A 23312-nucleotide genomic window follows, 5' to 3' on the forward strand; every position below is an offset into this window, starting at 1 on the left:
ATCATCTGACCCATCTTCATATGACCAAGCATGAAACATAACCATTTTAGTTTCAGCATGATGACAACAACAATAGTAATTTAATCTCAGAAACTGTAATTAACCCTCCAGAAATGCCATGCTTGCTGTTGACTTGATAGGGAATCTGGAATCACAAGATTTCATACAGGCATTTAAGGATACTGAATTTAGTTTCTTTATGCATCTCTAGGGACCTAGGTACCTTTTTTTAAGTGCTTTGTTGTGGGAATACACGGAAGACTACATTGGTCTGATTTCCTCACTACACCCCAGGTGGAAGCAAGCATCTGAATCTTAGACTCTTGTCAGCTTGAAATGTTAAATTTTGGGACATAAAATTTAGGATGTGTGACCTATAATGTAGTACAGCTCACAAGACATGTTTGGTGCCATAGATACAATTATACATTAATTAATCTCCTTTCTAATGTAAAAATAAATTAGTGTGTAAACAAATTATTCGTACCTCAGAATGCATGCATCTGAATGCATACTTGCAGAGCATTTGAGAAGAGAGATCAGATTACTCTTAATCAATCCTCATTCATCACAATCATTTGACTGGATAAAATCACTCTCATTCCTTCTGAAAGGAAGCAGTGCTTAAACTGATGCATAACAATCTCAGTGAAATTCATAACTGATTATTATCCTGTGTCAATACATCACAAGATTTATTTGCCGCTTCATTTTCAGCAGAGTTGTCAAAGCAAATTAAATTCTAACTATTTGCCTCATGACAATATGTTGCATCAATATATATTTTGTATATATTTTTTGCTGAAGTAATCTTGCTTTCTAAATGTAGGAGACATTTTTTTTCCTCTTTTGAGATGTTCTTCACTCCTCCTCTGAAAAAATATATGCATTTTGATTTTCATTGACATACTTATTCTGTTTTATAACAGAATAACATTTGACCATAAATCTTGGGAGCATGCATCTGTCTCTTAATGAAAGAGTTTCTTCAGTGATGAAATTTGAGATTACAGGGGAGTCTTAGATATTCTACTAGTTAGAAGAATATCTTGTTATCATTAGGTATCAGTACTACAAGAAGTCCAGTGTGTACAGAATACCTATGTCCTTTTGGCAGTTAAACTATGGAGCCCTTGTCCGACTTTGAACGAAGTACTTTACATCTTTTTGCATTAGAGTGGTTTGTATACTGTTCTTATCACCATGGTTTTGCAACAGCTGCCAGTAAGACACTAAAAAAGTAATTATACATCTGTTTCTCGTCCTTTGAGGAGTAAGGAGAGTGTGAGTGGAGTTTTTGCTTTGAAATTTTATATGCATATTTCTACAGGTTTAAATTAGAAGGGATAAAGTCAAAGAAGTGACTTGTGCTAATAGCAAAGTTGTAAAGTTTTCCCCTGAGAGTACATTTCCACATCTCAAACTCTCACTGAGAAAGTTGTTTAGCTTGACTATGAGTTCATCAGCATTGTTGTAGAAAGTTTAGTTGTATGAAGAAATATCATTGTGGATGTTGGTCTCTTTCAGAACCTGAGGTAATACCAGTGTTTGATGCTTTAAAGATGAGAATTAGGAGCTTTCATTTTTATTAATAATTAAACAATAACCTAGTGTGAGAATAGAATGATTCTGATGGGTTCTGGTTATTTTAGATTTGTTGCAGTTTGTATGGGTACATCTATTTGACCACAGAAATTCCTGTGTCTATCCTTTATTATTAGAAAACTATTTTGTTTAGTTTAGTTTTAAAATATCACTTCCAGTGCATGGCTCAGCTGTCTGTCTTTGCCAAACATGGACAACTACACACGGACTGTATGTCTTCTAAAGATCTGTCTTCTCCCCTTACAGGAATTTACTAAATGGTTTGTATCAGAGCAAAACCAGCTACCCATGACTAAGTAGAATATTTTGTTACACCATTTCCCTGTTACTGATGGGATACTCCACATGGCCCCTCAATGCACATCTTCCAGCTTGTTTTTCCAGGAGAGGAACCATTCCATTTTGAGCAGTGGTGTGGATAAAGGCATTGCAAGTGTGCACACCGGGAAGTGCTGCATCTTGAAAGACCCAAGGCAACACATGGAGGCACCGATAGATACTGCAGAGGCTCCCCTAGGTAAGAAGTATGTCACTGAGTACAGTTCATCTTCCACCAACGTGGGACAGTCTAGAAAAACAGCACACGAACAGTAGAAAGATTTACTTTTTGGTGCCATGTTGAGAGATATTATGGGAAGGACAGGACAGTAAAAATGCAGTGAAGAGGTTGAGAACAAATGTTTGGTTGAGGGGGAAGCTATCTGTTGATACAACTATAGCAGTTCCAGTTCTGTAGTCTGGTTTAAACATATGTAACTCTAGCTGGCCCTTGGGTTGTTCCTCCATGACTTTTTCCAGCTTTTGCAAGGACAAAACATACCTGACATTGTTGTTCTTGTCTGGAACAACTTGACATTATGTATAAACCAGTGATGACACAAGAAAACAAAAGTACTTTCCATCCATCTTTCATTTTGCCTGTGTGGGTTGTCAGCTCTCTACAGAAACCTGTGACATAACTGCACAGTAATTAACGCAAATATATTCCCACTTCAGGTGGGCTCCATCACTTCTGTTATTTTCCTTCTGTGTGAGTGTCAGATGTTGCTGAGGTAAGAAACAGACTGTCACTTCTTTGCAGATTAGTGAGTTCTGTTCACAGCCTTTATATTGCTGCTTCCCTTAACTCTCCCCTCTCTGACAACATTTGACTGTCATGTAAATTCACAGAATCACAGAATCACAGAATGAACTAGGTTGGAAAAGACCTTTAAGATCATCTAGTCCAATCTATGACCTCATCAACTAAACCATGGCACTGAGTGCCACATCCAGTCTTTTTCTAAACATGTCCAGGGACAACAGATTTATATTTATAAATTAAACTGCAGCTTCAGCTACAAGACATGGCTTAGGCCTAGAAAATCCAAAGGAACAAGGAGAGCAGTTTCAATCTGTGTGTGATGATTGGTAGAAAAATAAAAGCAACTAATTTTTATCACTATCTGTGTCTTGAGGTCAGCTAGTGTCTTACAGCAGCAAAAAAGTCAGGCAGGCTTCCCTCAGGAAAGTTTGGACCCTTGCCAAGTGTTAAACGAACATCAGCTCTGAAAGACGCCCATTCAGCCATATGGGTACTGTAGGTGCAGTCCTTCTCAGAGCTGTGAAGTGCAGTGACAGCTGATCCACGAGGTTGCAAGGGACAACCCTAGAGCAAGTGCATGTTCTGGCTGGCCTCAGCATCAGGAACAAGTTGCTGAGTGTCCAGGGAAAGCCAGCATGAAAGTTCCAAGCTTCGTTTTCACTAGTGCCTAGTGTGTATTTCTGAAGATGTAGTATTAATTAACAGTCTTTCTTAAACCATAAACTTTTCTACTTAGAAATTGCAGTGAAAAGAGGAATTTTGAAATTCCAGTGACTTATCTGCACATAAGTAGAAGCTGGCTTGAACTGCAGTGAACTCACCCCTACTTCTTTTGTAAATCTTCTTTTAAAAAACACTGACAGTCAGTGCAATGGTCCTCTGTGTTGCTCCACACACCACCACTTTCTCATTAACTAAAAAGACCGATGTGAGGGGTCCCTGTCATGTTTTCCCTTTAATTTAAGATGGTTTCAAGGCTCTGTGTAGTATCACAGTCAGATTTTTCACGCTGTTAGCACTTTGTTATTCCTTATGGTGCTGTGTTTGCCGATAGCTGAGGCAATAGAGGGAGGCTGTAATAGTGATTTTTGCCAGAACAAACATATTTGAACTTCTAGAGATGCTTTCTCTTATCTTATGGTTGTAAGTATTTGCTGTGCTCCTTTCATATTGTTTTTAACACCCTAGTATCTGATCAAAATGTTTTTGTTTTTTTCTGAGAATTTCTCTTAGCCTCTTTTCTATTCCTCCCTATTTGCAGTCACAATAAGTCTCCCAGACTTTTCAATATTTCTTTGCTTTCAACAGATACCATGTATTTGTAGATAAAATCAACAGTGATAACCATTGGTTTCTGTTCCTTTAAATTATGCTAGCATAGTTCTCTACTCAGACATAAGACTGATTCATAAATCTTTGAGCTCATCCATTTTTTAAGGGGAAAATATAGAGTTTGTTGCTGATGTGTCCATATTTTGCTTGTCTTACAAAATTATAATAAATTGGGGGATCTTCCTCTGTTAGAGTGGTTCCTGATACTAGTTTTAATTTAGCCTTATGCCTAGATTCTTCTATGGTGTCTATGGTATTCTATTCCAGCTGAAGGCACCCCTCCAGTAAAAAAACAAACAAAACCATCTCCCAAAAACCAAACAACCCAAACACCTGCATTCTATACCACTTTGTAGCTCTTATGCTCAACAACACACTAAGAGGTATTTTGGCTTTCACGCCTCATAGGGGGGCCTCACAGTTGCTGGGTTTTATAAATGGGTCAAAAGGAGAAGAGAGGCTATAAAAATCAATCAACTCAAGAAACCTCGCTTTTTTATTATCTTTTATTCAGTTGCTTTGTCTCCATTTTTCCTTCCATGCTTCCTTGCTTCTTTTCTTCCTTCCTTGCTTTCTTCCTTTCTTCTCTAAATCCACTGAATATGTTACCTGGGACTCATGTCCTCTAGTTCCATCCTGGTTTCCACCATCAAGTCCCACAGCTTCCTCCTGTGCAAAGGTTTCTGAACACTTCTTTCTAAATGTACCTCAGAATTAGAATTGAAATCCATCCTGACTTGTCACTAACTGCTAAATGCTCTTCTTATAGGACCTTAAGTCCCAAATGTAAGTAGCAGGTGAAGTGCTGAACTCTAGTAGGTGCTCTGAAAACAAGAAAGAGGTACCAAATGAACAACAGAAAAAGCAGAGGGAAACAAAGACATATATAAGAATTCCCATTCTCTATCATTGTGACAGTGCATGTGGGTAAATATTCACGAGCACAGGAAAAATGGCAGCCACTCTGTCCCTTCATGTGGCAGGCGTCTTGCTGGGAGATGTGACCGCTTGGCAGGTCATGGGAAAGGAGACAAGCAGACCAAGGATACTTTAACAGCCATGCAGAAATCTTCCAGGACAGCTGAGCAGTTGTGCCAGAATTCCCCAGCAGAGACACTGGAGTTTTATCTCTGCACTAGCCCTCATCCTGAGGAGCTGAAAGATTATGCAGAAGTGAAAAAAGAGTATAAAGTGAAAAGGCAAAATGAGAGTTACGAAGTTCCCAAGAAGGGATCCAGTCTGAATACCACAGTAAAACCATCCTCCAGGCACAAGGTGGCTAAAGCAATTCCTGAAGGGAAGCAGAATTTTTGGGATATTTTTGTATGAAGGGGGAAGTCACTTTACACTTGATTGTCACCTGTTCCTGCTGCCACAACTAAGGCACGTCTTTCACACTAATATGGGCTGTTCTCAGCATAAGAGAGGTGGATTAAAATCTCATTCATATCCATCTATATAAATAGAACTGTCATTTTTACCAGCTTCTGTTGATCAGCCTCCTTCCCTCCCCATTGTCTTCTTTCCATGAGTGATTTTGTTGGCTGAAATAAATCAACACGCTTCTCAAGTCAAGTCCTCCACATTTAGCATAGCCATTTCACATAGATTTAATGCAGAGGTTTCACTTCCTATATTAGACCACCAGATACTGCAAGCTGCAAAACCCCCATGGATTTGCAGTGATTTTAAAACCAATTCATGGCACAGGAAAAAAAAAACAAAAGTGAGGAATTAGCCAGACTGAAACACACTTTCCTACCACTGGACCTGATGTAGCTGGTCAGCTAGATTTCATGAACTACTGATCAGCAACAGTTTTTGATGGGGTTTTGGGAAGGGGCCATGATTCACAAAAAAGTTCCATCAGAAGGCGAGCACTATAGCTTCAGCCTTGAAGCAGAGGTTCAGCAGGAAAAATTCTTGTAAGCAGGGGTTTAACAAAGCCCAGACATCAGAAGCAGTAGCAGTGTAACTCAGCATTGGTCAGAAGGCAGAAAACTGAGAAATCTATTTAATGCCAACTTCAAAACAGGGATCGCAGTAGAGGTATGACGTGATTCTCTCACAAGCACTACAGGAGAGGAAAATAAAAGCAATCAATACCAGCATATAATATGAACAGGTCTGCAACATCACTTGATGCACCTAGGGAGTTTTTCAAAGTCTGCTGTATTCCAGATCAGCACGTTATAGGCTGCAAGTACTTTATTTCAAGTGTGCAGTAAGGCCATGGGAAGTTGCTTCTGTGAGTGTCATGTTACTCAGGCATTCATGATTGCCTGACAACCAAAAGCATCTGCAACATAGGTCCAGAAGGAAATGGCCAATACAAAATATATAACAAATTTGAAAAGACAAATTTTACTTTCTAGAAGAACTAAGGAACTGGCACTGGCAATTAGGCTAAAAATTTTAATAAAAATCAAGGTTTAGCATTGGGACGTTTTCCAATCTTTAAAAAAGCCTGTTCAGATACTGTTCATGGATACAGGATAGATTGCTCTTAGTTTGCAGCTTGTATATGGGGATCCTATGAACAAATGACAACAAAGAGATAAATTATGAAAGAGGTTGGGAGTAATCTTTATTAAGTAGCATCATAGATGATGTGAGAGAAAAAGGAATAAAAAAGAGAAAAATGATCAGTATAATTATATAGTACATTGGCTTTGTTTGCTTTGCGTAAGCTTTGATTCTCCCATTTTTGTCATCAAAAGCCTTCAGCACCACAAGGTGGCAGTAAAAAATTAGTTATTGCATAATTTGACACCTGGTTATGTAAACAATAAATACACCTATTGTCCCGATGCTGAACTTACGTAAATATCAAACTAATCTCATCTGTTATAAAAATGACACATATGGTCAAGTTCTAACACTAGCATGAAAAAAGATGCAATTTAAAAATGATGCCGTTAAAGAAAAAAGAGCACTAGTCGAACAATTAATTCATCTTAAGAATGATGAATTTTAATTTTCAATGTATGCAAAGTTGTTCATAGTAGAAAATGCTTCAAATACTTAGAATAATCAACCATTTCTCTTCCACCTGGCATTCAAAATCCTTGAAATGAGATAGAAGGTTTGGAACATTAGCCCCATTTAATTTACCTTATGATACAGAAAAATAAAAACGAAAATGAGAATGGATTGTGATGAATCTGCTTGCTTCTGTCAAGTGCAGCAGAACTATGTGCCAAGGAGAATTCTTTGCTGAGGCAGTTAGTGGTACAATCAGCCTCTTCAGGAATAAGTGAGCATCTCAAATCTTGCTTCTGGCAGAGGCGGCTGAGATTCATTCAGTGCATTTCATATAAGAATCAGCTCCTAAAATGTTATTGGATATAAGTGATTGCCCAAGCAGAAGGACATGGCAAGGGTCACACTGCAGAGAACTTTTTGCTGAGATCAGCCAGAATTTCCTCTTGTACCTTCTTTGTTGAGTGCACAAGTGTCAACTCATCCATCATTTCATTTTTTCAATGCCTAGTAAGGTCTAGTAGCCAAGAGTAGTGTGAGGAGGAATCCGACTTTTCCAAATCTCAATCTTCAGTGTAGCTACCCTTAGCTGCCCTGTGAGGGCTGAGTTGGGTAAAGAATCCACTTCCAGCCAGAGGTGTGCTTGGTGGCATGAACAAGTAGGTACTTCTCAGCTTCACATCAAGGGAGCATAACATAAGATTTTCATGCATTGGTTATAATTTCCGGAACCTAGGCTATACCATTTGGTAAATATTACTTCTGTTTTTGCCGAAGAGGTGTTTTCAAATTACACAATTACAGAATAGCGTGCTTCCTCTGAGGATATCATAGCATACTAAGAAGTTGCTCCACATTTCTATCTCTGTGTTTTTCAGATCAATTATTCTAAGTTTAAAAAATCTTTACATGTACAACACTAAAATTTATCTTGAAATTACTGTCTATGGAAAAACTCATTATTTATGGAGCGCTATAAAGACTGTATTTCCCAGAAGACTTTAACAGAAAGGAGAGCTCTAGTCCCCATCCTGCTGGCATCAACACGGAGATCTGTACTCCTTTTCTGGAATTTAGATCAGATCTGAGAAGTGCAGGCAACTTTTAGTGGTTCTGAAGAGCTGTTCTTCTGATCCTGTTGGTGTGTGCCTGACAGGCTACAAAACAAGAGCCAGGTACTTTTCTGCCCCACCACAGCACTGCCGCTGCTGCACCTCTGCCCTTTGCACAGCTGGTGCATCAGCAGCTGCTGTGACTGTTGATGGCACAGACCCTTTGGACTTCCTACAGGATGTGGAGATCTGCATCAGACACCTTGGGATGAGGTTGGATCCATAGGTCTGAAAGCTGGAGGCACAGTCACTGCAGATGCTGTCAGCGCCCTATCACAAGGGTAGACAACCAGTGCACCAGCTTTTCCAAGGAGTGTTTCTGCTTTGATCTAGAGGAACAAGAGAACTATTTTCTGAAATTATGGGTGACAGAATGGCCTGTGGCAGAGCAAACCAAGATAAATAAACCTGAACAGAAGAAAAGCTGTTCAAAAGATGTGCAACACTGCAACGTATTTTTACATTGCCATACTCAGAAAATAAATGAAAATGGTATGGATAAAAGGTTAGATGGTTTAATTTTCTTTTTTCAAAGTTTACACAGCAATATGGGGAGGAGGATGGGGTGGCAGGAGGGGGCGGCAGTAAGAGAGGAAGTTCAAATATGCTCCAAGGAACTGCATTTGAAATTTTTCAAAGAGAATTCCCAAAACTACAAGGCCTTAAGCAAATGTATTTTCCTTTGGACTTGCATGATAGGCAGTGAGAGATTAGAATTTGCATGTCCTGAAGCTGCTTTCCTTTCATGATAGTATAATACAGAATAAGATTTTGAATAAGATTTTGAAAGAGTAAGAGTAAGAGTGAGAGTAAGAATACCTTGGGTTTGTTTCCTAAAAGTTCCACACCAGGGCCTGGATTGCTGAGTGGAACCTCTCATGAAGCTGATACACACCGGGGTGGTTTCTGAGAGAGCAAAGGGGCACAGAGACCTCAGTACAGCCACTGTCCCTGACTCAGTCATTGCAGTGCAGTGAAATCTTGCAGAGGAAAGCAGAACTGAAGGAGTACAGGAAGGGAGAACAAAGTGGTAAAACAACTGTACTTAAGGGGTCTGAGTTTTACCACAAGCTGGTAGTGCGTGGCAGGACTATTCAGGCAGAACTGGAAGGTGCAGAATCAATTCCATAAGTGGTGAAGTCACCTTTAAACCAGCTTTCAATTTCCCTTTCCTCCTTGCAGGGTCAGACAGGGAAACAGGGTGGTTCTCACTTCCATGTGCTCCTCTGTGCCAACGTGGATCCATGCTCCTCTAAACTATGGTCTGCAGGTGAGCTGTACTGCATACAGTGTACCGGAAAATCTACTACTGCATTTCCATATTTGATCAAGTTCTTTTTAGCAGATTTTGTCAAACACTTCCAGTGCAACCCCATGAATCCCAGATTACCACTGATGCCTTTGACTGATGCAGACATCAGCTGAAACAAATAAACAGGATTTGGATTCTATTATGAAAATGATAACTTCTCCTTTCAGCTGGGATGTGCTGAAATAAGTAGCTTTTTATCTTAATAGTCAGAAGCTCTTCCATGTAATATTTATAAAGGATGTTGTTTAGGCTATTCTGTACTCCCAGATGAGAGGTGCTTGAAAAAAAATTAAAAAGTAATTATGTGCATTGTCACCAGGCATTTGGGAATATATTATGTGATTCAACAGGCAGAAAACATGACTTAACCCTAGAATATCTGGCCTTTTTTCCTTTTTTCCTGGCATGAATAACATTTTATAATACTAAGAAAATTTGGGATGGAAGATAAATAAAGGGATAAATTAAAGACGTTGAAAATTTTTGTATGTTGTAGGAAACAACATAAAATTTTCAGTGCTAATATCTTCTCAAGTGAGTAGTTTTAATACTGATGAAAGCTTTTATTAGTAGCATTTTAAAATAATATATTTTAAATAATATTTCCAGGTGTTTCAAAATGCTTCTTGCCCCCTGGCGATGTTAATGTTAATTGGATTCTTTCACACAAAGTTGTGTAACTTCTACCTGACCCAGATCTGCCTCCACGCAGTGCTGTGAAAAATCAAGCAAGGCCAGAAGCAGATGTTTGTCATACCCAGTGAGCAGCTCAGCCCCACACAGCCTGTTGCTCGTTCCCCTCTGGTGGGATGGGGAAGAGAATCACAGGAGTAAAACTGAGAAATTAATGAAAAAACAGAAGGTACATATTCAAGCAAAGCAAAATGAAGAACTAATTCTCTACTTCCCATGGGCAGGAAGGTGTTCAGCCATCTCCTGAAAATCTGAGCTCTATCAACTGTATCAGTTACTTGGGAAGGTAGATATCAAAACTCCAAATATACCCCTGTAGTGGTTTGGTTCAAAATATCCATTACTTACTTATTTTCCTTCTGTGAGATGAGAATTAGGAGAAAGCAAAGCAGGCACAAAACTTAAAAGAATATAAAGAAGTTTATTAACAGAACTAAAAGAAAGAAAAAAAAGTCAGACTAAACCTTCAGAACGCTTCTCTTCCCCCCACCTTTCTCCCTTCTGCCACTGACAAGGTAAAAAGACAACCCTCAAGATTTTCAGTCAGTATACCACCTCTATAATAATCTCTTTTTCAGTTCTCTTAGGGAGAGGAGTCTCTCTTGCTCATGCTATGGAGACATCTCCACAAGAAACAGTTCTCTCATGGCTTCAATGTCACAGTAAGACAGCTGCCCGGGTTAGTTCTCTGCTCACATGTGAAAGTCCCTTCCCTTGTCTTACAGCTTTCCCCACAACTCCTTTCAAGGGTTCAATCTTGAGCTACTGGGGTACCATTTTAAGGCTGAGCTGTTCAGAAGCAAAGGTTCTCTTCACCTATCTCTGGGAGCACCTTCATCTCTAGGAACAGAGGTCTTCTTCTTCCTTGGGAGCAAGGGTCTTCATCACTTTCATCTCTCTCTGTTCAAGCTTCTCATCAAATCACAGATACTTCAACATTTGCTTGTTTCAGCACAGATACTTTTGCTCACAATTGCAGTTTGAACACTCCACCCCCCCATGCTTTCATAAAATTACAACAGGTACTCTGATGTATCATAGTCCATCACCTCCATAGCTTTACAACAGAATTTCAGCTTCTAGGCTTGAAGCATCTCCTCTTTCTCCTCTCTTGGGGTTTCAGTTCTTCCTTCTTCACTGACTTTGGTGTCTTTATGGTGTTTTCTTCACATGCCTTCACCCTTCCCTTTCCTTTGACTTGGGAGAGGATTGATGTCTGCGGGCTTCATCTGTTCTGGAGGAAACTTACAGAGTTTTAAAGAGAGTTCAATTAAAAAGAGTTCATCCCACCCGGGCCCCGCAGCTGGAATTCGCTTATCGCTGTTGGTCACACGATCTTTGCCGAGCAGCAGCCTCAGATGAATTTTGGCCGCACTGGGTGAGGGCCGGCCCGGCCGAGCCGTGCTGCTGGCCCGCCCGCACGGAGCAGGGCCGCGGGTGGAGCAGGGCCGCGGGTGGAGCAGGGCCGCGGGTGGAGCAGGGCCGCGTGGCCCCGGGGGCGGCCATCTCCCGGCCGGCCCGGCCCGCACTGAGGGGGCTGTGCCGGGTGTCCAGCGAGCAGAAGCGGCTGAGATCTCAGCCAAGCTGTGCCGTGGCCGACCCTGCGAGCCCCCAGTTACCTGTCCAAAAGCCGGAAGCGAGAGAGCTTTCCCGGTGTTTGTTCGTTCTTAAATGTGGATCACAGAGGCGTGTCAAGCTTCTTAAGTGGCTTAAAAAGCTGCCAATATTCAAACTAGCCAGCTGATTGGTTCTATTGGGTCTAGAGGAAGCTGTAAGCACCTCTTTGCAAAGAATCACTTCTGTGGCTGATGGAGCCCTCTTTAACTAAAACCCCAAACTATGCGAAATCATAACAACCCCCTTAACCCTTTTTTCTCCACTTTTTTTATTTTTTTTTTTTTTTTTTTGTTGCTAAGCTCAGTATTATATGTTGTGGAATATCCTGTTTGTTGGTTGGGGTAAATTGTCCCAGCTGTGCTCTCTTCCAACTAGTTCTATCCCAACCTGGTGGCTGGCAGGGCAGCAGGAGAAGCAGAAGAGGCCTTCCCCCTGTGTAAGCACTGCCCAGCTAAAACATCCCTATGTCAGCAGCACTGCTCTGGTCACATATCCAGAGCAGCACTGTAGCAGTCACTACAAAGAAAAATAACTATCCCAGCCAACCCCTGTACAATGTGGCAAGATATAATAATGTTATTAATATTTAGTACTATTGCAGGTTCGGACTGCTGCAGACAAAACCAACCAGTGTTACAAGTCAGGAATAGCTTCAGCTGTGACTTTTGTAGTCTCTTTCAAATGCGTGTCCTTCAAGACACATCTTTCGTGCTTGTTTATGTGCATTCCTCAGGCTCTCTGAATCTCTGTGTGCAGAACCTTCTTGTTCTGGAAGCTTCATGATACACCTGAGAATATAAAAAGCCATCATGGATGGATGTCATCACTTTAACCTGTGACCAGCTGGTGGTTCCATGCTGCCCAGCTGGTCCAAAGAGGCTCAGGAATCTGCCCATGGCTTCTCCCCATGTACTGCATGTAGCAGCATACGAAGGAGTAGCGCCATTCAATGTCCATTGCACAATTGGAGCAGGGAGTGGCATGTACTTTTTCTGTCCTGGGTTTTGACTGGAATCAAACCCAGTTTCAGACAAGCAAAGCAACATTAAATATATGGAGGTGGAAAGGAACAATACTGAAGCCATTTCTACTATGAATTGTTTATCTAGACATAGCTTGAAAATACACCAGACTAAGCTAGGATCAGATGGTCCATTTCTGTCAAAACAAGAGTGCTATTTATTGGGCAGTTCATTTGGAGACCAGTTTAATTACTGGACAAACTTTGAGGTGAAAGATAAATGACATTAATCCCAGCAAAACGCAGGCTAGATACTTGATTGTAAAATTGGAAACAAAGAAAAGACAGAAAAGAAGGGGAAAAAACCCATACCAAAGAAACTAAACTAAAACAAAAAATCCCAGAACAAAGCAAACACCCCCAAACCAAAACGTAAATAAAACCCCAATCCAATCCCCCTCAAAAAACCCTAGATTAAACCCCCCCCAACCCAACAATAACCAAAAAAAAAAAAAAAAAAAAATAGAAGAAAAAAGAGAGGAAGAAAAAATAAAATTATGTGTCTGTCAGTTCTGACCTGAGATGATAGCTTTGTTCTCCAGCTTCCCTTCAGGATCCTTTTCCAAGCCATCACTCAGATATTTGGTTGAAGAGACCTTCCGGCAAGAACTTCTCTGACACAGTGTTACAACTGAGAACCGATTGTTTCTTTTCATTAAAATTCTTATTTATACTACTGCTCAATACGTAACCGGGGGTACAAATGGGTAGCTGCCAGTAACCCAGTGCTTCTTGTTCCTGATATTCAGTTTACTGAGAATATGCCAGTATCAAGTGATTTCATTCTTCTCCTCCTGTCTCAATCAGAAAAGTTATTCTTTGGTTATATGTGCCAGTAGCAACACAAAGAAAAGAGTGTCAAGTTTGTTTTCACAGCCATGCAGTCTGGCTCTGGCTAATGCAAACACACAAAGGGTATTTCCTTCATTAGACTCCATCCATCCATCATGCTGGCTGAACTAACCTATTCTTTGCAGCTCAGACAATTCTTTCAGCTTGTTACAGAATTTCAGTAATCATGTATTTTGCAACACAGGTTATATCTAACCACCTCATTAATGCCACAGTAATCAGCTTGTGCACTGAATTCACAGACAACTGTGATTTATAACTAATTGTACTGGAGAGTGGGAGGACTTAGATTTTATACTATGTTTGGCTTAGGGGGTACTCAAATCACTTTCTTATACATACCCACCCTAAGGAAATGAAGCAGGTAGCAATATATTTGAAGTACTCCAGATGCACAAGAAACACATGATGAAAGGAATCTCCTTATGTGGAATTACAATTTTCTTGAATGCACTTTTTTACAAAAGAATTGGAACTACCATTGTCCTTGTGCTATTTCTGTTAAGCATCACTTCCATGTTCTGTTTGTTTTGGGGTTTTTTTAATGAAAAATAAATTAATGAGTATAATCTGGTTAAGAGATACAGGGCTCTTTGAGTGGGTTCCAGTTCTGCCTGACTACTGGGAATCTAGGGTCTAGTGGTCCTTTGGAGATCAGTTTACACAGCATCAGAGGAACAACTTGTTTGATTGGTCCTCAGATTAGGGTCAGAATATTTCCCTTAGCAAAGTTCAAGCCTGTAATGGTGTCTATAAAGTTGTTCACTCTAACCCACAGTAACATATAATTAAATCTACATGAAAACTTATTTGCAGTTTCTTCATCTGACTGGATATTCCCTAGTGTTGTTAGAAACAGTAAATGGATGTTCCCTGTTCACCATCTCTGTCTTTGATGATCTGATAGTCTTTTAATATATCTTTCTCTAGTCTTCCTTATTCTCTCCTTTTAAAACCAAATTATCAAATTAATGGAACTCCTCTCAGATGGAAGCCATCCTGTAGGCTGGATGACCCTTTTTACCCTCTTCTGTGCAGTCCTTTGTTTCATTTATAGCTGTCCCAGATCTTTTTTTTTTTTTTTGAGATACTTTGTCTGGAGCTGTATTCAGCTGTCACTGAAAGCCTGTAATTTGATTTCAGTGTCATTTTTCGTGGCAAGCTGTCAAACTACAGTTTAGCAGGTATCCATCAGAAGAAGGGGACATGCAAATTGCTTTCTGAGACTATCCCAAATTCAACCATAATGAAAAAATTGCCATCCGAACACTGAATTGGAAGCACAGTTCCAAACATGCCTCAAGACCAGTATCCAGATTTTGGCATGTTAATATTTTACTAATAAGATCATCAGAAGAAGCTCCTGGGTCATCATCTAGCTCTATGCAACATCTTTGGACAGAAAGGAAGCAAACTGGAAGCACACCATGCTCCTGAAAGCTGCTCTTCCAGTGAGATGTAGACTTATCTGTGCTGTGGAAGACCCCGATTGGGTATGTGTTTGTCATGATTATCCATGATTAACCTGGAAGTAGGTTGCTATGTATCAATACTTCAGCAAAAGTGGATTGAGCTCTGTATTGTTATCTGAGGTAAAGAGCCCACAGTCACCAGCCTGTGTTGTATTCCACTAATCTGGCAAACAATACACTTCCACTCAGCTCATAAAGCAAAGCGCTACCCAACTTTGAAAAAGTGCTGCAGCAATACAACTTATCCACTGCCACAATGCAGTGAAATTAAAAATACTCTCATCAAGTGAATAACAAATCACTTTTTTTAAAATAAGAATATGAAAATTTGGCAAATTACATGTGCCTGATCTTGGGAAAAAAAAAAAGTTTACTTTAAAATAGTTATGATAAAAAAAATGTGCTGGTCTACTGCTAGTGGAATAGAAATTACCCCATACAAGAGAAAGGATGACAATTCATGTGAAGTGATAATCCTACTGTGCTAAATAATTGTAATCCAAGTCTGGGTTCCTGCATGTGCCATTTATCATCTCAGTTTAAGACATGTAGTGTGATTCAAATACAGTGAACATGCACATTGTGCTAGGGTCTCTTACAGGATGTGATTTATTTCTCTCCTCAGATAAGCATGTCTTAAGCTCTTACCTGGGATGATCCACAGTGTGAGGGGTCTGCAGAAGACCAGGGTCAGGGTAGTCCTGTGTCCAATTATGAAGATGGAGAAATAGCCCACTAATAACGCCTTTCCTGACTTCCTCCATGCAGCTTCTTCTGGGCAGCACAGACCTTTGACCTGTTAGCAACACAGGTTACAGCACGTGCACTCTTCTAGCTCAGGCATTCAACCATGAGTTGATAGGACTGAAGCTTTAAATTCTTCCTAGCATTTTGCTCCTTTTCTCTAAAAAAGGTGGGCCAGGCAGTTCTGAGAGAGGTGACTTTTTTTTTTCTTTTAATCTCTTAGGGGCTTGCAGTTAAAGTGGCATGAAGAATATGACATCTGTGTTGAGACAACTGACATGGACAATTTATTCATATTTGATAACAGGATGAATTTCATAATAACATAAAATTGCCAGAGGTGAAAATTAAAAAGCTATCAGCAAAGCATGGTAATTTAATGGTAATGTTAGACTAACCCAGGCCCAGGGATTTTGGAGTTATTAATTTTTATTTTCTATAATGACAGCAGCAGAAGCAGGAAGATGAAGTCAATAATTTATTTTCTTGCCAGAGCATGGATGAAAATGACAGTAGATCCTGAAGACACCTGCAGAGGCTTTATACCTGTGTATGATGGCAGCAGACTTTCTGAAACCATACATCTTCTAAATATGTAAATATTCAGCAAATGCAAATCAGAGTTTACCACCAAGATTCCACTAAACCACTATTCCACTCCTGAAATCATTGTTTCTGTACAGACAAAGGCACTTCAAGCTGAATGGATAACCAATAACTGGACCATATTCTCATGAGAAAATTTAGACTGCTTGTAGGCCAAGGAGAAAGAGAAGTTGTCAAGAGGAAATGACTGGCAGGGACATGAAAAGAAATATGGATCAAAGGCAACTCCAGTTTCCTCAGCTGTTGTCTGGACAGCTACCTCTAAACGGTCATAAAGTAAAGGAAGACTTGCTTTGGGGTAGAGAAGTAAACAGTTCAGTTAATCAGGAAATATGCTACTGGGTGAAGAGTAGCTTCTTTAGCAGAGAACTCAGTAAAACTCAGTTCTCCAGAGTTTTACTCTTTGAACTTTGAGCCTGGTCACAGATGATGACAAGAGTCTTTTCAGACAGAGTAGATGGAGACCGCTAAGTAAGCCCATGTTTTCAGGACTGTTGACGTGGGAGATTTGAATGTATTTTTTCTGCTGGGGTAGGTGGACCCAAATTTTCCCACTTGCCTGGTCAGAGGTCACTGAGATCTGGCTGGGACTCATAAGCAGGAGACAGATTTGGCCTGGAAGCCACTCTCAGAGATATTGGCACAAAGGAGTGAAATAACTTGCTTGTTGTGAGCCACAGGGGGATGAACTGACTAAAGTGGCAACTGATCAAATGGAGGACCTTGTCTTTTGTACCTAACCATGAAGCTTGAGATTAAATCTCAGGAGGTGACTCATGATTATGATGATTTCTCATCCTTGTATGATATCAGTTAGTCTTTTTTTCCTGAGACTAACCAGAGATTTCAAGTTGTTTTTTCCATTAAAAGATCTTTATGTTGTTATTACTGCAAAAGAACAAATTAGAGTTGCATTAACACATTAATAAAAATTTTTAACTCAATTCTGCCTAAGTTAGAGGGACAGCTGTGAAGTATTTCCCAAAAAAAAAAAAAAAAGTCAAAAAAAATACTTTGGGGGTCAAATAAAGAAAAAAATGTAGATTAAAAGAGGTGAGATCAGCTCATATGATAATGCCCTTGTGGATAAAAGTAAGTAAATTTTCTACAAATGACAAAATAAATTCTTTTGGAGAATTTATTTAAATATAACTTTTTCTGTGGGGTATCAAAGAGTTAAAGCCAAGGAGAGTGAAGAGGGAAACCCAAAGAATTAAAATTCAAAATCAACAATATTTAACTCTATTATTTATCACCAAGCTGTCATATGGAATAATATTTTTTTTTAAAAAAAAGTCTTTTATGGTGTGAATACAATGAATTCTTAATGGTGGGACAGCCTTAATGCTGGGACAGTTAATAGTGAAAAGCATAATTACAGACAGAAAAATCAGTAATATACTTAATTCAGGAAAGACAAGTTCCTGTTGATGATAGCTTCTCAGATACATTTTATTTACATTTTAGAAAACATCTGTCCCTACTCATATTACAAGTTAACTGTGATTATCTATGCCCTTCTGCTAGTGAAAAGCACATTCAGGATTCTGAATAGTAGAATAATATCTCTGATAGGACTTTCCTTTCATGATTTTCCTGGCTGTTTCACTAATAAATAGATTGTTGTTGATAATGAACTCCTTCTTTATCAAAGTGCTCAACAGACTACACTGTTATGTGCTTATTCTGTATAAATATGAACTTTTCATACTTTTTGACTTGCAGGACTCATTTCCTCATGATTTTTTTCATTTCCATTTGAAAATGTGATCGTGCTTGACTTAAAATTTAATTTTAAGGGAGAAAAAATGTGAAATGGTATCCCTATATTTGTTAGGCAATTAAGGCTGAAGTTAATTTAGATTTGACTTCTAGATAAGGCAATATTATCTTGATTGTACCAAAGTGGTACCTAGATAGTTTGGAATAGCAGATGTAGGATTCAATTTTCCTAGCATAAGGCATCTTTACTGAGGTCCTCATGGTTTTCAGCTGCCAGCACAGGGCTGTGAATGTCTCCCAAAGGTCCTCCATGAATCTGACTCTCTGCAGTATCCCATTTAAATTCCAGTGGTTATATACAAGCAACAGGAAACCCTCCCTAACACACCTAAGATCAGTAACTCTGTGTAGGTGGCTATGCATGAGCAAGTTGCCATTGTGGTCTGTGCGCCTGTGTGAGCCTCAGAAGCTGACTGGCTGCTGGGGCTCTGAGTTAGAAAGGTCTGAAAAAGTAGGTCTATGTTATGTAAAGGACTTCTGGAGGATCATGTGAGATTAACAACATCAGTTAGCAACACATCCCTTAACTGCTGTAAATATGTGGAAGTATTTTTCCAGCCTTTTGTCTTTCACACAGCTTCCTTCCCTGGCTGTCTACGTGCCTGGCTTTAACTGCTGTGCTTAACTTGTCTCAGACTGATTTCTGTGGTGTTAATGGTCGCACATAAATCAAACACCTTTGCAAAAATTAAATCACTTTATTATAGAAGGTTTTTCTGCTTAGAAAAAAACCAAAAAACAACTCTTCCTTGTTTTGAAAACCAAATTTTTATTTTATAAGATCAAGTCTTCAGCTGGTTCACAGCAAAGACTCTAGGGACATCGTAACACTTATTCATAAGTATTTAATACCTAGTTTGTCTATTTGAAAGTAAATTATCCATGGTGTCTACTCTGAAAATCCTCTGAGATTTCCAATCCCATAATGATCAGGTAGAAAAATAGTGTAATTTAGTTTAAAACATGCATTTCTCACACATTTTTTTAAAGGTTTGAGTTAGAAAAATATAGTTTCTGATTCTTTATATAATCATTCCATATGCAAACTTATTTTGTATTGCACCTTGCTACAAAATCTTTTTCTTCAATGTCACTGGGGTTTCATAACTTTTTTCTAAACAAATCTCTCTTTTCTGTTTGCCCAGTTGCTACTGAGATGCAAAATCAGTCACAAAAAGAGATGCTTTGGAGTCTTCTTTGGCTTCAGCTTTATTTTGCTATCGACCAGGGTACTTCTACAGGGTAGTGTGGCCCATGATTCCACAAGAGTAGCTGAGATTTACCTCTGTAGGTCAATAATGTCTTATCTGCAAACTGAAAGCATCTCCACTCTAAGTTTGTTTAGCAACAGGGAAATGCTCATTACCATAGTTGTTTATTGTTTTGATTCTGAAACTAAGATTTTTAAATTTCCTTTGTCTTTCTTTAAGGTTACAATTCAATGTCTATGCCAGTGACTGGGTGCTTGTCTGAGGTTCAGCTAACTGAACAAGATGCTCAGAGAAAAACTTCCAGACATGAGAAATTGCTGGATATGCTGGATATCTGAGTGAGAAGCTGAGAGAAGATAGTGCCATGGGCACTGGCTGGACCTCACAGGTTGCTAAGGAGAAGATATGTGAGATGGCCAGACTTAACAAATAACTGAAGGGGAGCAGGGTCTTCCAAGGCTGAGCAATACCTGGAAAACTGGCATAGTGATACATTGCAGAGCCATGATTGTCCAGGTAATTGTAATATTAGAAATACTTGCTGTGGGTGTGGAGGTAGCAAAACTGAAACCAATAGGGAAAACATATTGGGGCAGGTTGTTTATTTGGTAAAAGGCTAGGGCTGACAAAAGGAGGTACAAGAATGAAAATAAGGGTCAAGAACTGAGAAAAAGGGTAACTATATATATATACAAAGCGTGCCTGCTGCTGTCTTCGGGCTTGATCACTGCAGTGGCACGAGGACCATACATCAAGCTCAGACCGTACAATGTAAGTGAAATCTACTTCCATACTGTGGAGATCATGGGGGAACAGGGAGCTTTCCCTGGATAACTGGAAAAAACTCAGTGCAGATGGATTGCCCTGGTACCATCATGTCAGTGCCCTTTCAAGGTTGACAGCTCTGTCAATCACCCAGCCATTACCTTGTAATATTTTTATCTGAAAATAAAATAAAGAGACAATATAGAGGATCTACTGATGATGCAAATGCCTCCCAGTTACTGCTAAAACCGTGCAGGTGAGTCTGTGACTCACAATCAAAGCTATGACATGAATAAGGAGTAGCAGCAGGAGAGTTTTGCTAATGTGTAGGTGCAGGTTCTGGTTTGGGCAGTAGTGGGCCTTGAGGACTTCTGTGCTGAGACTGTTTGTTTGCTCTCCAGCAAGGTTATGATGAGGCCGGTTGTAGCTTTGATCAGATAGGAGAAATACTCCCCAAAATCTTCTGCTCTTTTTTTAAGACGTGGAGGAGGAGGAGGAAGAAAATTAAATATTACTTCACAGTGACGCAATATTTTCTACTCCAATATTGAATAAAAATAGTGCTGAACAGAAGTTACTATATCTGGATTATTTTGGGATTATTTTTCCAGTATCCTTAAATAGCTGACTGAGGATCTCTCTAGACCATTAATATTTCTTAATCAATACAATGAAAGAGTAGACAAGTTTTAGAGGCCTGAAAGAAGTAATGAACATTATCTATTGAAACAAAAAAAGAATGTCATAAGTGAAAAACTAGCTTGCACTATGAACAGTAATGTGTAGCAGATAAACAAATATGTATGTCTGTGTTCATAACTGAGCTTTTCAACTCAGACAGAAGCCTGTTCTGGGCCACTGCAACTTGTTCAAGCTAGTTGTGAAATTTGGTTATACCTGGACTAAACCAAAGTGGCATGTCCCAAATGCTCTAGTTAATAAGAAGACATGAAACAGAACCACCCAGCTGGGGGGCTGGTCATGCATTGTGCCTAGATTATTAGGCACATACACTCTTTAGACAGAAGGGAAAACAAGGGCTTAGAATTCTGCAAAGAAAAAGTGGTTTTGAAAAGAAAAGTTCCCACAGAAAAATGGTCTTGGAGGGAAAGAAAGCCAGAAAGAAGGTGGTGAAGATCCTGGAAATAGGGGAAAGATCCCAAGATGGGACAGCTATATGGTGACAAATGCTGGGGGACACCCAGGAACCTTGGCCTGGTAGAGGTGTGAGCAGCAGCATAGTGCGAAGTGGCTTGATTTCCTGCCTGACATTCATGGACCAGCAGAAATCTTCCTGATGGGAAGGGAAGTCAATAGCTAGGGAAGTGCTGTGCAGTGTAAGTGAGTGCAGTGTAAGTGTAACATAATCAAGTAGGTCAAGAACTCTGATCTCGGAGGTTCTTTATTGCCCTTCCATAACCAGATCCACTGTGGCTTGTCATTTATTCTATCCTGCCAGTGACAATAACACAAGATGTTTTAAGTCTATTCCCATGATAATTTCCCCAGGAAAAAAACATAAAATGACTGATAGAGGATTCAAATCCTTCAACTATGATAGGACCATAACATGATCAATTTCTATAAAAACAGTTTACTGAAAATAGATTTTGTCAAAACAATTTGAGATCTATTGATAAAAGTATTAGTGTCAATGTAATATAATCCTTGATTGTTTTTGACTTTATGTTGCCTGACATTTCCACTAAAAAAAAAAAAATCCTACAATCAACATGACATACTTGTATTATTGTGTGGCTGACAGATGCCAAATGCCATTGGCAATGAAGATTCATCATCACACTGGTTGGTTTCTAGTGGAGCTCTGTGGAAATCAGCTCTTGTCCTGTGCTGTTTAATATTTTTCTTTCATCTGTATCCTGGAAGAAAATTATTTAAATTCTTAGTTTCTGTAGGTAAATGACAAAACTCTTGGAGGAGTGATAAATAATAAAATAGACAAGTGTTCTGCAGCCTTTGAAAGAGCAGCGCAAGAAAAAAATCATGAAAGGATAACATACCAATAGAATGGTTAGGGTGCTGCGAAGAGCACGTGTACCATCTTGTGCTCCTTTTGTAGTGAGAAGGGAGAAATTGACATTTCTAAATTGTGACTTATACTAGTACAGAAATAAAATTGGTCAACAGTATGGATGGTATAGATGTCTGTTTTCCCCCCTTAATCATAAAGGGAGTCAGAGTCAATTAACTTAGATGTACATTTTGTCCTGTAAACATTTGCAGTTATGTGTAATAAATCATAGTTTCTGCCGTGTCAAAAATAAGTGTGTTTGTTCAATGACTGCATGGCTGGAAATATTTAGGAAGGTGGGACTCTCTGAGTAGAAGTAGTTGTATACTTCTTGGCAAACTCTTGGGAATATAGATATTAACTGAATTTTGAGTGACTTCTGTCAGCTACCACTGTTGTTTTATATAAAAGTTCCAAATCCAGGAAAAATGAAACAAAATCTTCTGGGATAACAAAACTCTCTTCTTTGTGGTAAAGTGCTCCTGAGAAACTGTGCAAATTCTATTTCTCAGATCAAAGGGCAAGATATAATTGTCTAGAAATCTTTGTAATACAGACGTATTTTGATCATTATTTTTTCTTGTATTATATTTTTTCTCTTTCTTAAAAAAAGTTTTATTGTCTGTCATTCCACAAATAACAAATGGGAAAACTGAGCAGCTGTTAACCTTTCAGAAACATTTTTTCTTCTGTGGTTCCAGTGTCCCTTGTTCTGAAGAACATTATTCTCTATTCAGGCCTAGGCTGCTCAGTGATCTACATGTACTATTTCCACTGCACTCAGTGTTGTTGTTGTTGTTTTTATAAGAAATGTGGAACAGAATCCAAGACTAAAGAGGCAGAATTCAATCAAAACATTAAAAGGCCTGTCCTTCAACGTTTTTTCATTGACCTCAGGTCCTTCTCACTTGCCAGGTCTATATTTGGGCTGTGGCATATTAAGAAAGATGGTGTTTGAATTCTGATGAGGGCTGCGGAACTACTGTTTTGGGCCATGAACAGAGACATCTTTTCTCTCAAGGGCTTTGAGATGAAGCTCATTAAGTCTTATACAACACAGACTATACATAGTAGAGGAATATATTTGCAA

At 39.3% G+C, this 23312-nt stretch overlaps 1 long non-coding RNA gene across 1 annotated transcript in view; it reads left to right on the forward strand.

Moving 5' to 3' along the window:
- Window positions 1–1416: 1416 nt before the first annotated feature.
- LOC125324299 overlaps window positions 1417–23312 on the forward strand; it is a 39808-nt gene continuing 17912 nt past the window's right edge. Inside the window, exon 1 of the long non-coding RNA XR_007202916.1 lies at window positions 1417–2122. This is a non-coding gene — a long non-coding RNA (uncharacterized LOC125324299). The remainder of the gene's footprint in view (window positions 2123–23312) is intronic.

The sequence above is a fragment of the Corvus hawaiiensis genome, chromosome 4, assembly GCF_020740725.1.
Source record: "Corvus hawaiiensis isolate bCorHaw1 chromosome 4, bCorHaw1.pri.cur, whole genome shotgun sequence".
Lineage (NCBI taxonomy): Eukaryota > Metazoa > Chordata > Aves > Passeriformes > Corvidae > Corvus > Corvus hawaiiensis.